Genomic DNA, 15,715 nt, shown 5'->3' with positions numbered 1-15,715 from the left:
GGGGTAAATTAAATTGGCTGGGTTCAACAATGTCCCAAATAACACGGGGGGAAGGATGGCCACACATCTAATTTCCAATTAGAAAAATGCACACGTACCAAATGGGGCCTTTTAGTTCCCCCAAAAAATGACAAACCCATGCATGTGGGGTATCACTGCGCTCAGGAGATGTTGCTGAACACATATTGGGGTGTCATGTGACAGCGGCATAAACCAGGAGCTGTAAATTCATACATAAAATAGGTGTGTGGGGGAAAAATACACACAAAAAAATACTACTGCAAAAATTCTGGTGGTAAAATGTGTACATGCAAAGAGTTAAAATACCAGCATTTAAAATACCCTGGGGTGTCTAGTTTTCAAAAATAAATGGCTTTATTGGCCACACTGAAATGGCCCGGCTCAAAGATGTACCAAATAGGGCATGGGCAGTGGATCCCCAAATGCCAAAGTTCAACATTGAAAAATGTGCATGTCCCAAATGTGGCCCTTTTGCCCCCAAACAGCCAGGCAAAATCATTCATGTGAGGTATCGCTGTACTCAGGAGATGTTGCTGAACACATATTGGGGTGTTTTGTGATAGTGACATATACCAGAACCTTTTAATTCATACCTGAAGTAAAATGTGTGTGGAAAAACAAATGCAAAAAAATGACTACCACAAAGTTTGACAAAGGCTGGTGGTAGATATGGGGCATGGAAAGAGTTAAAATACTAGCATTTGAAATACCCTGGGGTGTCTAGTTTTCAAAAATATATGGCTTTATTGGGCACACTGAAATGGCCCGGCTCAAAGATGTACCAAATAGGGCATGGGCAGTGGATCCCCAAATGCCAAAGTTCAACATTGAAAAATGCGCATGCCCCAAATGTGGCCCTTTTGCCCCCAAACAGCCAGGCAAAATCATTCATGTGAGGTATCGCTGTACTCAGGAGATGTTGCTAAACACATATTGGGGTGTTTTATGATAGTGACACATACCAGAACCTGTTTATTCCTACCTAAAGTAAAATGTGTGTGAAAAAACAAATGCAAAAAAAATTACTACCATAAAGTTTGACAAAGGCTGATGGTAGAATTAGTGCTTGAAAAGGGTTAAAATACTAGCATTTGGAATACCCTGGGCTGTCTAGTTTTCAAAAATATATGACTTGATGGGGTAAATTGCATTGGCCGGCTTCAAAGATACCCGAAATGGCACATGAGGGGAAGAATTACCAGATTTGGAAAAAATGGCTTTGAAATAGCAAAACGCTACCTGTACTTTTTGCCCCATAATGTGTAGAAAAAAGCAAAAAAACATAAAAACATTGGGTATTTCTAAACTCAGGACAAACAGTAGAATCTATTTAGCAGGTTTTTTCATTACCTTTTATAGATGAGTAAAAGATTTTTCAACTAAAAGTTAGAAACAGTCATTTTTTTCTAAATTTTCCACCATATTTTATACTTTTTTTAATAGTAAATAATATGATACAATCAAAACAATGTCATCTAAAGAAAGCCCTTCTTGTCCTGAAAAAAACAATATATAACGTGTGTGGGTTCAGTAAACGGGAAAGAAGAAAATTACAGCTAAACACGAGCAGAAATGTTAAAACGGCCATTGTCACGAAGGGTACAAAAAGTAAAATCAGCCTTTGTCACGAAGGGGTTAAAGTGGCTACACAGAGTCCAATAAATGTATCAGTTGCCACTTATTAAGTAGCAAATGCAAATTGCCTAGAAAACAAAGGATACTGTGCAAAAGGTTACATGGTGCAAAAGGTTACATACTGCAAAAGAAAAAAACGTCTATAGTTATCCTTTGCAATTTCAGACATACTGTGAAAAAATCCTATCTCAGATCACTCTAAAACTATACTTATTAATAATATATTTATACATCTTAATAAAAACAGCAACCTTCGTGACAATGGCTGTTTTATCGTTTCTGCGGTGTTTGTGTTTAGCTGTAGTTTTCTCTTAACCCATTTACTAAACCCACACAAGTTATATATTGTTTTTTTCAGGACAAGAAGGGCTTTCTTCAGACACCATAATTTTTTTCATATGATGTAATTTCCTATAATAAAAATAATAAAATATGACGAAAAATTGAAAAAAACCACATTTTCTCACTTTTATTTGAAAAATCTTTTATTCATCATAAAAAACTACTGAAAAAACCTGCTAAATAGATTCTACTATTTGTCCCGAGTTTAGAAATACCCAATGTTTTTATGTTTTTTTGCTTTCTTCTACACGTTATGGGGCAATAAGTACAAGTAGAGTTTTGCTAATTCAAAACCATTTTTCTCTGAATCTGGTAATTCTGTCTCTATGTGGTATTTGGGGCATCTTTGAAGCCAGCAAATTAAATTTACCCCACCAAACCATATATTTTTGAAAACTAGACACCCCAGGGTATTTTAGATGCTGATAGTTTAACCCTTTCCATGCACAAATCCTACCACCAACCCTTGTCAAAGTTTGTGATAGTAATTGTTTTTGGTGTTTTTTTCACATACTTTGTACTTCAGGTGTGAAATTACAGCTCCTGGTATATGTTGCTGTCACACAACACCCCGATATGTGTTCAGCAACATCTCCTGAGTACATTGATACCCCATGCATGGGTTTGTCAGATTGTTTGGGGGCAAAAGGGCCACATTTGGAACACGAGCAATTCAAATTCAGTAGGAATTTTACATCTGGGTAAAGAAAAATGCTTGTACCCAACTATCAGTAGGGACAGGTTACAAGAAAGCCTGGCCTATCTCCAAGAAGGGATTTGATCTAGCACCTTAAGTGGTCCCTCATGCCACGGAATGGACACAGGGTTCACTTGACAGTGCAAATAAAAATGCTTAAAAATGGAGGAGCAAATAAAAGCTAAAAAACTGTAAATGTAACAAAAAAAAATAAAATACAAAAATGGAGCAGGAACAAAAAAAAATTTAAAATGGGAAACTGTGTGATACAGCTTGAAGCAGTCACCGACACAGAGTGCAGGTTTTCCAGGGCAATCTGGACAGTAAAATGTAGTGTCTTTTCTTTGCCCCCTGCTGTAGCATACCCTGCATCTCTTTTGGGGATTCTGCTTCTTTGCTGTAGGGGGGATTTTAAAAATAAAATGAGTAGCCCCAATTCTGTTGGTTCCCATCACTACTTGGGGACCAGGTGCATCACGGTACAAAATACCTGAAATTACTTCGAGCTGAAACTGCAAAAAAGACAGCTTCAGCCCAGTGTCTGCTTTTTTGTGCAGCAAAAAAGCGTTATAGGTTGCAATTTGCATTAGATAAATTGCAACCTTCTTGTACCAGGCCTTTGTCTTCCTCATAATGAGGTAGGGCTGTAGGAGTTGATCTGACAGATCAACTCCACCCATGTGGTTGTTATAGGCCCTGATGCACACTGGCTTTGTAGTGACCCCAGCTCTGCCACGGACAGAAACCTCCACGGTTCTTTCATCGTGGATGGTGCTCAGCATGCACACCTCTTTTCTGTCCCTGAACTTCAATGCCAAAAGCTCCTCTTGGCGTAGAGCTGAGGTCTCCCCCTTTCCTAGCCGGGTTCGTACCAGGTGTTGTGGGAAACCCAAGCGGTTCTTTTTTATAGTACCGCAAGCTACCGTATCGAAACAATACAGCAGCTTGAACAAAGGGACGCTTGTATAGAAGTTATCTACATACAAGTGGTAGCCTTTGTTCATAAGGGGGAATATTAGGTCCCAAACAATCTTGGCCCCGGTTACCCAGATGGTCTGGGCAACCTGGAGGGTCAAGGTAGCTATCCTTACCCTCGTATACCCGGAAGGCATGAGTATATCCTGGCTCGCTCTCGCAGAGCTTATACACCTTCACTCCATACCTAGAGCGCTTGGAAGGAATATACTGCTTGAATCCCAACCTTCCTTTATATTTCATCAGGGATTCATCCACGCAGATATCCCTTCCAGGTTTATAAACCTCTGGAAACCTGGCAGCGAGATGGGTAATCAGGGGGCGGATTTTGTAGAGCCTATCAAACTGGGGGTCCTCCTTAGGGGGGCACAGGCTGTTGTCGCTAAAGTGCATGAAACGAAGAATCATTTCATACCTTTGCCTATAGTTTGGGCATAAATGGGGGTACTAAAGATGGGGCTGGTGCTCCAGTAGGAGCGGATGGAGGGCTTTTTTATAATGCCCATTAACATTGTGAGTGCCCAGAATTTAAGAAATTCTGGCACGTCAATGGGAGTCCATGGCTGTTTTGCCCAAAAAGAATTAGGGCTAGCAGCACGGTGCTGCTGGGCATAAATGTTTGTTTGTGTGACAATGTCTCCCAAGACATCGTCTCCCAAAAAAACCTGCACAAATTGCAGTGGAGTGAATCCTGTAACATCAATATTGATGCCAGGAATTCCAGAAAAAGGAGGGATAGCTGGCTTGTACCTATTAGGCGCTACCCATGCCTCTGGTGCACTGCCACGACTACGTGTGGCAGGCGTCCTAACAGCCACAGATACATCACTAGATGTATCTGTGAACTGACCAACGTCAAAATCTGACGCTGTATCAGTGGCCTCAGAATCTGTGGCCAAAAAGGCATACGCCTCCTCAGCCGTATACTGCTGCATGGTAACAATTGCAGCAAAAATAGTGGGGAAGGAAAGGGTTAATGGCTATAATAAAAACTAAAAAAAACAACTAAAAAAAGTAAAAAAAATATGTAAAAAAAAACAAAACCCAAAAACAATTGCCACTATGCAAGATCACTGTTTATGCAGTGATCAATGGCAATGAAGGGGTTAATATTATATGGGTGGCTCTTATAAGAGCCTTTGGATCAATATATATATATTTTTTTATTAGAGAATACCTGAAATACCAGAAAACACACCGATCTGTCTCTCTCCCTCACTAGAAACAAGTGAAGGAGGGAGGCAGATCCAATACTGATCAAAGGCAATGTTTAGAAAACATTGCCTTTGATTTAGCAAATCATGATCACTCTTATGAGTGATCTGACCACTAGGGGTGTTATTCACTGGATGTCCATGACATCCAGCAACACCCCCCCCGATGATGACAGCAGGCTCCGCCCCCCGGCTTGATGGGCGCCGCCATCTTGAAACACCGCGTGTGTTTCGAAGACGCCGGCACCGGGAAGGTAAGTTGAGCATTTAGGAAGCGATCGCGAGTCGCTTCCTTTGCTAAACAGGTGTTGCAAAGATGCCTCGATACTGAGGCATCTTAGCAACACCAGCTAAGCAAAGGAAGCGACTCGCGATCGCTTCCTAAACCCGTTTTTCGGCGGCGGGCGCCGTCATGTTTGAGAGACGTGCAGTCTTTCAAACATGTTTTTTTATTGGCTCCTAGGAGCGATCGGGGGGGGCCGGGAATGTTTTTTTTGGTGTTGCTCAATGCCTCGATGTCGATGTCGAGGCATTAGAGCAACACCGTTTGAGTGAAAAAATCGATCACGGATCGATTTTTTTCACCCGTTTAAAGATGTGCCGGTCCTGGCACGTCAATTGTCATAATCGTCACGATTTTCGGTGACGTGCCCGGACCGGCAATTGTCATCAAGGGGTTAAACTGGCCCTTCATAATGTATAATTATTGGACACATGTTTTGCCTAAAAACTAGGAAAGTTTGAACCAATAGCCCAGCACATATAGTTGAAACGTGATGTTAATATACTGACCTAAAATTAGGAGTTATGCTGTACCACCATCAGAATCCGGCTCAGTATATAGTGATGGGAGTTATGGTATATCACCATCAATGTCAGGCACAGTATATAGTGATGGGAGATATGCTATACCACTGTCTGTCTTGCTATAATGATAAGAAATACACTGTACCACTCTGTCTGGATCACTATATAATAATAGTTATACTGTTGTGGTGATGGTTGTGGTATACCACTGCCAGGCTCCATATATATATATTGATGGGAGTTATACTGTACCCCGTAAGGCTCAGTATATATTGGTGGGAATTATGCTGTTCCATCTTCAGTAACAAAATGTGAATACATCACTAGGTTTGGGGAAATTCTCTTAATAAACAATGCAAATTGGAACAGAGTAAACAAAACTAAACCTTTACTTTTCCTCTCACTGATTTCTGGGCCTAGAATATTTTGTCCTCTTAAGTGACTACAAATTCAGGATACTTACAAATTAAATAGTTCAACTTATTCCTACAGAAAGTGAAGTGCCAGGAAACAGATGACCGAAAACATACCAGGGCAGGCTCTGCCACAACGACACCAAGAAACACCAGGACAGACTCTGCCACACGAAACCCAAACACACACACCAGGAAAAGCTCTGCCACACTGACACCCAGACACACATACACCAGGACATGCTCTGCCACACAGACATCCAGACACACATACACCAGGACAGGCTCTGCCACACAGACATCCAGACACACATACACCAGGACAGGCTCTGCCACACAACACCCAAACACACAAACCAGGACAGGCTCTGCCACACACCGACACACAAACACACACACCAGGACAGGCTCTGCCACACCGACACACAAACACACACACCAGGACAGGCTCTGCCACACAAAACCCAAACACACACACCTGGACAGGCTCTGTCACACAACACCCAAACACACACACCAGGACAGGCTCTGCCACACACCGACACCAAAACACACACACCAAGACAGTCTCTGCCACACTGACACCAAAACACACACCAAGACAGGCTCTGCCACACCGACACACAAAGACACACACACCAGGACAGGCTCTGCCACACACCAACACCCAAACACACAGACCCGGACAGTCTCTGCCACACCTACACCAAAACACACACCATGACAGGCTCTGCCACACACCGACACCCAAACACACACACACCAGGACAGGCTCTGCCACACACCGACACCCTAACACACACACCAGGACAGGCTCTGCCACACACAAACACACAAACACACCAGGACAGGCTCTGCCACACCGACACCCAAACACACACACACCAGGACAGGCTCTGCCACACACCGACACCAAAACACACACACCAGGACAGGCTCTTCCACACACCGACACCCTAACACACACACCAGGACAGGCTGTGCCACACACCTACACCCAAACACACACACCAGGACAGGCTGTGCCACACACCTGCACCCAAACACACACACCAGGACAGACTCTGCCACACACCGACACTCAAACACACACCATGACAGGTTCTGCCACACGAAACCCAAACACACATACCAGGACAGGCTCTGCCACACACCGACACCCAAACACACACACTAGGACAGGCTCTGCCACACACCGACACCCAAACACACACACCAGGACAGGCTCTGCCACACACCGACACCCTAACACACACACACACCAGGACAGGCTCTGCCACACACCGACACCCAAACACACACACCAGGACAGGCTCTCCCACACTGACACCCAAACACACACACTAGGACAGGCTCTGCCACATGGACACCCAAACACACAACCAGGACAGGCTCTCCCACACCGACACCCAGACATACACACCAGGACAGGCTCTGCCACACCGACGCCCAAAAACACACCAGGACAGGCTCTGCCACACGACACCCAAACACACACACACCAGGACAGGCTCTGCCACACGACACCCAAACACACACACCAGGACAGGCTCTGCCACACTGAAGCATAGAAAATTTATTTTCTACACTGCTTTGTCATTAACTGCCCCTTTTGTATTTTTGCCCCTTTGTGTATTGATGCCCCAGCCAGGCCCCCTTTAGTATTGATTAATGTGTCCCCCTCACTACCTTTTGTTTCCCCTTTTGTGAAATTATGCCCCCACACTCCCCACATTAATTTATATTGATTTTATAATACCACAACCCAGCCACCCCCTTTGGTATTATTTAATTTTTGTCCCAAGGCAATTTCTCCCCCCTCTCTTGAATATGGGTCTACTTTCCTATAACTCCCAACTATGTTTTTTTAATACTTACATTTTTGTGTTTTTTTTTCCTGTGATGATCCTCTCTCCCTGTCAGGAGGAACTCTTCTGTGAGCCCACCCCTTGAACAAGGGTGTGTGCACGCTGCCCGCTTTAACTTCATTAGGCGGCCAGCAGAGGCAGCCCTACAGCCGCATGATGGCTGCTTTAAATTTTGCGGCCGCATGACGTTTCCCGGTGGGCCAGCTACCTGCCTGTACCGTGAGCTACCTGCCTGTATCGTGAGCTACCTGCCTGTACCCGCCGTCAGCCCTGCCAGTGGGCCTCCGTACCCGTCATCCCTGCCAGTGGGCCTCCGTACCCGTCAGCCCTGCCAGTGGGCCTCCGTACCCGTCAGCCCTGCCAGTGGGCTTCCTGCCGCCAGCCCTGCCAGTGGGCCTCCTGCCATCAGCCCATCCAGTGGGCCTCCGTATCCGTCAGCCCTGCCAGTGGGCATCCTGCCTAGAGACTTTCTGCCTTTACTTGCTGGTCATATCACCTATATCAATACAGTACCTTTCCACGTATACTGTTTGTGCTGTGTTTTATTGCGCCTGTCCGTACCACCCCACTTACCGTCATGCATCGTGGGGTACAAACGGAACCCTTTGTATCCCCTGCTACTGGGCTCCTACCCGACCTGCTTACCTGGGTCGTGACAGCTTTACAGAAATATATACACGCATGTTTCAACTTGTGCCCTGTAATGTCCAGAAAACCACAGAAAACCTACACATGTGGGTTATTTATGTAATCTGGAGATATGGCTGAACATCACACATACCCTGCCATCACACATACCCTGTGCAAAAAAGCCAAAGAATACTATGAAGTAACAGTGACAAAAAGCGCAGGAAATTATTTTGGTGGCCAATTTTTGCAATTATTGGTGGTCAAACAGATTAGTAGTGCCCTAATGCCCCTGATAGGATACTCTGGGTATCCTAGGGTATCTGTGGGTATTTTTCTTTGGTCCCTATAAGTGCTGGGAGAGTATGGAGATTCTACATAATCAGGACACCTGAACTGATACATTTTGAGTGTATTTCCTGTCACTTTATCTAAATTTGTAATTTTGTTCAGAGGGGAAAATCTATGAAAGATTCTGTTGTTTTTTTTCTAACTTTTACTAGTTTTCCTAAATTTTCAGTTAATTGTGTAACACTGATACATGACTTGGAAATAAGCTATATAAGCTCTGTTGAGTCAACACAGTCCTCCATAGTGGATCTCATTTTAAACCGACCCATTGAACAGTGGTCCTACAGAGAGCTTAACCCCTTCGAGACAAAGGCTGATTTTACTTTTTGTACCCTTTGTGACAATGGCCTTTTTAACATTTCTGCGCTGCTCGTGTTTAGCTGTAATTTTCTTCTTTCCCGTTTACTGAACCCACACACATTAGATATTGTTTTTTTCAGGACAAGAAGGGCTTTCTTTAGATGACATTGTTTTGATTGTATCATATTATTTACTATTAAAAGAATTATAAAATATGGTGAAAAATTTAGAAAAAAATGACTGTTTCTAACTTTTAGTTGAAAAATCTTTTACTCATCTATAAAAGGTAATGAAAAAACCTGCTAAATAGATTCTACTATTTGTCCTGAGTTTAGAAATACCCAATGTTTTTATGTTTTTTTGCTTTTTTCTACCCATTATGGGGCAATAAGTACAGGTAGCGTTTTGCTATTTCAAAGCCATTTTTTCCAAATCTGGTAATTCTTCCCCCCATGTGCCATTTCGGGTATCTTTGAACCCGGCCAATGCAATTTACCCCATCAAGTCATATATTTTTGAAAACTAGACAGCCCAGGGTATTCCAAATGCTAGTATTTTAACTCTTTCCATGCACCATATCTACCACCAGTCTTTGTCAAACTTTATGGTAGTCATTTTTTTGCATTTGTTTTGTCATACACATTTTACTTCAGGTATGAATTAAAATGTTCTAGTTTATGTCACTATCACAAAACACCCCAATATGTGTTCAGCAACATCTCCTGAGCGCAGCGATACCCCACATGAATGATTTTGCCTGGCTGTTTGGGGGCAAAAGGGCCACATTTGGGGCATGCGCTTTTTTCAATGTTGAACTTTGGCATTTGGGATCCACTGCCCATGCCCTATTTGGTACATCTTTGAGCCAGGCCATTTCAGTGTGCCCAACAAAACCATATATTTTTCAAAACTAGACACCACAGGGTATTTTAAATGCTGGTATTTTAACTCTTTGCATGCACATATTTTACCACCAGCATTTTTTCAAAGTTTGCAGTAATATTTTTGTGTGTGTATTTTTCCCACACACACCTACTTTATGTATGAATTTACAGCTCCTGGTATATGCCGCTGTCACACGACACCCCATAATGTGTTCAGCAACATCTCCTGAGTGCAGTGATACCCCACATGCATGGGTGTGTCATTTTTTGGGGGAACTAAAAGGCCACATTTGGTACGTGTGCATTTTTCTAATTGGAAATTAGATGTGTGGCCATCCTTCCCCCCGTGTTAATTGGGACGTTGTTGAACCTGGCCCATTCAATTTACCCCATCAAATCATACATTTTTTAAAAGTAGACACCCCACGGGCATTTAATATGCCAGTATTTTAACTCTTTCCATGCGAGAATTGTTTTAAGCTAATATGCTAATTTTAGGACTTGCTCACAAAAATATATTTTTTATATATATATATATATTTTTTTTTATTTTATTTTTTTTAAATTAACATTTTTTTTCAACTTGGAGGTTCCCCTGATAGTGACATCAGTGGGAAATGATTTTTACATTTTACTGTTTTTTTACTATTTTTTTCTAATTATTATTAATTTTATTTTATTTTTTAATTTATTTTTACTAATCACACTGTGATTAGAAAGCTGGGCTCCATTGACTTGCATGGTGAATGCAGTACCTGTATTCAACCTGCAAGTGGAGCCAAAGTTCTCTAGATGGTCTGGACTATCTAGCGAACTTTTAAAATTTGTGGTTCCTGTTACAGGACGGCGGCCATCTTCCTTGATGGCGAAGATTGCCGGCAGCTGCGGCTGTGACCACTCTCCGGAGCGGTCACAGCCCATCAAAAGGTTAGTGTTTGGTGTCGCTGGATGCCTCCTGATCGAGGCATTCCAGCGACACCATTTAAGTTTAGGAGGCGATCGTCGATCGCCTCCTAAACGCTTTTAAAACGGGCGTCCGCCGCCATACAAAGTATGGCGGATGTTGACGCCCCGTGGAGGGGCCAGAGATGGCCCCTTCGTGCCGATCGCGGCGTTGCTGAATGCCTCGAGGTCGAGGCATTCAGCAACGCTTTTTGGGTGCAGAAAGCGATAGTAGATCGCTTTCTGCACCCGTTTAAAGACGTGCCGGTCCTGGCACGTCAATTGTCGTAAAGCACATGCTTTTCCGTGCCGTGCCAGGACCGGCAATTGTCATTAAGGGGTTAATCACCCAAACGTGCAACTGGATGCTTGATATGTGGTGGGGGGCAGCTGCTGCCCTAACATAGTTGCCCTAGACTAGAATATGCTACTGCTTGCAAAGTGGCATTGCTCTTCCCTGGAAAAAAATGGTTATGGTTACAGATCATGGCACAATAGTAAATAGTGATATTTGCAATGAGCATGAAGGGTAAACACAGAAAAGAGAAACACCTTCAATTTCAGAACTAAATAATAGCTGTGTACATTCTAAAAACAATAAAGGGTTATACAAACAACAGGAAACACCCGACATCATCAGTAGAATCAATGATAAAAACATTTTCAATTATACAGGCATCATCTCTGTATTAGTTATGGGTAAATCTCATTTATACGCTCTTAGAATTCTTGACAAAATAAAAGTAGCAAGGAAAGAAGCTCTTACAAAACAAAGAGGTCAACTGAAAAGGTTTGACTGCAAAGAATAAAATCTAAACTTAAACAAGCTTTCTAGATTTTTTTATTTGGTCTAAAGCCTGATATTGATTTTAGCAAATAACAATTGCAACTTGGGGTAATTAATAAAGTTGGTATGAGGTAGGGTCATGTGACTCTGTGATAAACATGTAGTTGCTGGCACGCAATGTTACCAATGGGGGTCAAGAGGCCAATGGGGGCGCTTGGTTCTGCCTGCCAAAAGGGTACTAGCCCTTCCCTGAACAAGGATATAGTAAAGTATGAGAAACCACACTGAATGCTATGGACATTACTTTGAGTAAATATCTACTAAGTATTAGAACTGAATTACAATGCAGCATTACAATAAAATTTGTCTGACTTGTGTTCTACAACAAAATACAAGAGATATCGACAGACTGAGTTCAGTACAATATTCAAGCCAGCTGCATCTAGTTTAAAGGTAGTAACACCAGGTAGAAATCTGGATGTAAATGCTTTCACAGCTAAACATATTCACATCTTAACCACAAGCAAAATATAGGTGAGGACTAATGTTATATAACATAACTTTCTTCTACTTACCAATCCTTAGGGGGTGTGGGGTGCCAGCAGACTTCATCAGCCCCAGCAAATGGAGCACCAAAAGCACCAATACATGGGGCATCTTCCACAAAAAGTCATTGAGCCCTGTGATTGTCTGGGCATGACATAATTCTGTACAGATATAAAAATAATAAACAAACAATAGTAAACATATAACCCATTTCACTCATTTGGAGCACACTTTAGACTTGAAGTTTGGAATTTTCAGAATTTTTCTAGGTGCACATTGGCATGCTTTATGTCACAGTTCCCAATCAGCAACATACAATGTTGGTGGTTTAACAAAATTATGTTTTTTCTTACATTTAATGGTTATGTTATTAATACATGTACCCCAAAAATCTACTTTACATTCAGCTACATCACAGTGGTTTCCTGACACTTATTGAGAGGTTTTGTCTGGGGAGTGGTCATAGATGTGGCCATGGGTATGGGTTACATGTGACAGTTAAATGTTTAGTTTATGAGAGAAGAGGGAGTCAAAGGAGTGAAGGTATACTCCTGAGCTGTAAGGTATACCTGGAGAAGTCTGGAAAAAATTGTATCCCTGGTATGAAACTGGACATTCTCTCTCTATATATATAAAGGTGTGTGTGTATATATATATATATATATATATATATATATGTATATATATGTATGTATATAATGTCTGGATGATTCGAGTATATTTTCATTGTAATTAAAATGGTTAAGAATAACATTGCCCTGTTCTTTGCCACCTTGCAATAGCTGTTGCATTATTTATCATGAAAAACTTACACTCCTCAGGGCAGACCTCAGATTGAAGCATCCATCCTGCTAGGCTCTATTTCACAGTTGAAAACATGACATAATTCAGAATACAGTTACCTCCTGATAAGTAATGGTTTTCATAGGGTCTGATAATATAACCATTTGGTTACTAGGGTTAGCAAAAAATAAAAAAAATGTGTGATGGATTATTAATATGTCAAGAGTTCAGAGTCTCTTTATTGATGTTTCCAGGTACATGGCTATGTTCAAAGAACTCCCCCCCGTAAATCATTCTTTAACATTGCCACAGACATGCCTAACACATCTATCATTCTGGATGTCTAGAAAATTATATTGCCAAGCTACAATAAAACCAAATCATATAAAATGCATTTTGCCAGATAACATCAGGGCATTTTGCATCAATTCAGAAAAATAATTATAAAGAAAGGTATATTGGAGATTCCCAGAAGTGAACAGCCCATAGTTAGTCTACTATTTATATTGTGCAAATTCATCAGATTAGATGTTCATGTAATATCACTAACAGCTTCTATTTTAAGCAAAGAAAGATGTCGGATTCTAAGGGTGCTTGCTATTAAAGCAATTATTTGTATGATACTGGCAGATTCAGAGACTTTCTCCATCTGTTTGTGGGCAAAGACCATAATGAATAACAATTATTGTTATTAAACACAAAATAGCCAAATCAAAGAAGTAATTTCACTAGTGACAAAATTTATATTTTTAATGAATCGTTCACAGTTTACAGACACAAAAGACAGCTTTTTATTGTTTTGTACAACTTAAAAACATGACAATTTATGTGACTAATTTTATGTGATTTACTTTTTATAGGAGCACTAATGACATACTAACTATATTTAAGACTACAATTACATTATTTGAATGATTAATAATGATAAAGTATCAATCAAATAATCAACTTACAATAACTTTGCACTTGTACTGGAATAATATTCTAAATTTAATGTAATTAATTGCACAATTAGTAAAACAAGATACCGTATTTGCTCGAAAAATACCCTTTGTCTTATAATCAAGGTCGTCTTCTAATCAGATCTCAAATAGAGGTCTTATTATGAGACTAAGATCCAGATCCCCCACAGCGCTGCAGGGGACCTGGCTCCTCCTGTCTGGTAACCTGACGGCACTTCCACTGGGGCTTCTATCATCGAGCTCTGGCGAAAGCGTTGCAGCAGCGGAGGTTGTCTATGCGCATACCGCATACCTTCCCCGGCTGCCAGAGAAGAGAATTCCCCACAGCCTGAGACATGCCCTAGCCCCTAGAAAGTGGTGGAGGGAATATGATCAGGTAAGGGGAGTACCCTTCCCTTATACTTTTTTTGTTGGTTTGGGGTTATCCTCAATCCTATTATGCTTTACTTTATCCCAAAGCTTAGGGGCTGAAAAGACATTATCTCTCTACCCTACTGCAGATGGGCTAAGGGCCAAATTTCCAAATGCAAAGACTAAACCTAAAGATTATGCCTAAAGTGCCCCATGAGTAATACAAAAGGGATAACAAAGTATGTATTAGTATTTATGCTCAGTCCTATCCATGATCCAATTAATTTGACCAAAATCATCCCACAGTTCAATTTCCAGCATACCCTGAACATTTTATGGGGAATTGGCCACACAAAGAAGGCAGTTTTTCATATGTTGATTATGGGTTTCGGTAATCAAAGGCAGGCTCCAAAAACACAATATCACAAAAAACGTCAGTCTAATGTATACAAAGGGCATCACTATTTCTTCTTCAGAAAGCAGTTCACTGGTTTACACATCACTTAAAAGACAATCTAACATTTTCTCAGCAGTCTCAGATATGGAACACTTAGATCATTATTGCTTTACTTTATCTAAGCCATCTCTATTACAAAGATAATTTTGTGTTGGCAGATGTGATACATAAAAGAGTAGAAAGGCATCCCACAGCCTGAATGATTAACATTCAATAAATACAAATATATTCTTAATTCCACGCGCATCTAGCAGAAGCAAAGAGAGCAGGGATATAATGTTAGTTATTATTTTGGTATTTAGTTTTGGAACACATACAAGTCAGTAATACCGTATTTGCTCGATTATAAGACGAGGTTTTTGCAAATGCTCTGAAAAATACCCCTCATCTTCTAATCGGGGTCGTCTTATAATCAGACCTCAAATAGAGGTCTGACTATGAGACTAAGATCCAGATCCCCCGCACCGCTGCAGAGGACCTGGATCCTTCTGTCTCCCCCCCCATTTAACACTCCCCCCCCACCCCACACACACTTACCGGTGCTTCCAATTTCCTGCTGTATACCGGGGAAGAGGGTTGACGTCCACGCGATCCGCGTAGACAACTTCCGCTGCAGCCGGATGGAGGTGTGGCTAGCAGCGGGGGTTGTCTGTGTCCATCGCGCAGACCTTCCCCGACTGTCAGAGATCAGAGTTCCCCGCACCGGAAATTGGAAGCACCGGTTAGTGTGTGTGTGTGGGGGGGAGTGTTAAA

The 15,715-nt window shown here is 41.7% G+C and overlaps 1 non-coding gene across 1 annotated transcript; it reads right to left on the bottom strand.

Moving 5' to 3' along the window:
* Positions 1-2,711: 2,711 nt before the first annotated feature.
* LOC149298081 (small nucleolar RNA SNORA35) lies at positions 2,712-2,841 on the bottom strand. Its single transcript, XR_016272464.1, has one exon. It is a non-coding gene; the product is annotated as a small nucleolar RNA SNORA35 (small nucleolar RNA).
* Between the last annotated feature and the right edge of the window lie 12,874 nt (positions 2,842-15,715).

Source organism: Sceloporus occidentalis, unplaced genomic scaffold, assembly GCF_023333645.1.
Source record: "Sceloporus occidentalis isolate IW3139 unplaced genomic scaffold, rSceOcc1.0.p SCAF_35, whole genome shotgun sequence".
Taxonomy (NCBI): domain Eukaryota; kingdom Metazoa; phylum Chordata; class Lepidosauria; order Squamata; family Phrynosomatidae; genus Sceloporus; species Sceloporus occidentalis.
The sequence above is the reverse complement of the archived record's forward strand: the minus strand, read 5'-3'. Positions and strand labels throughout refer to the sequence as shown.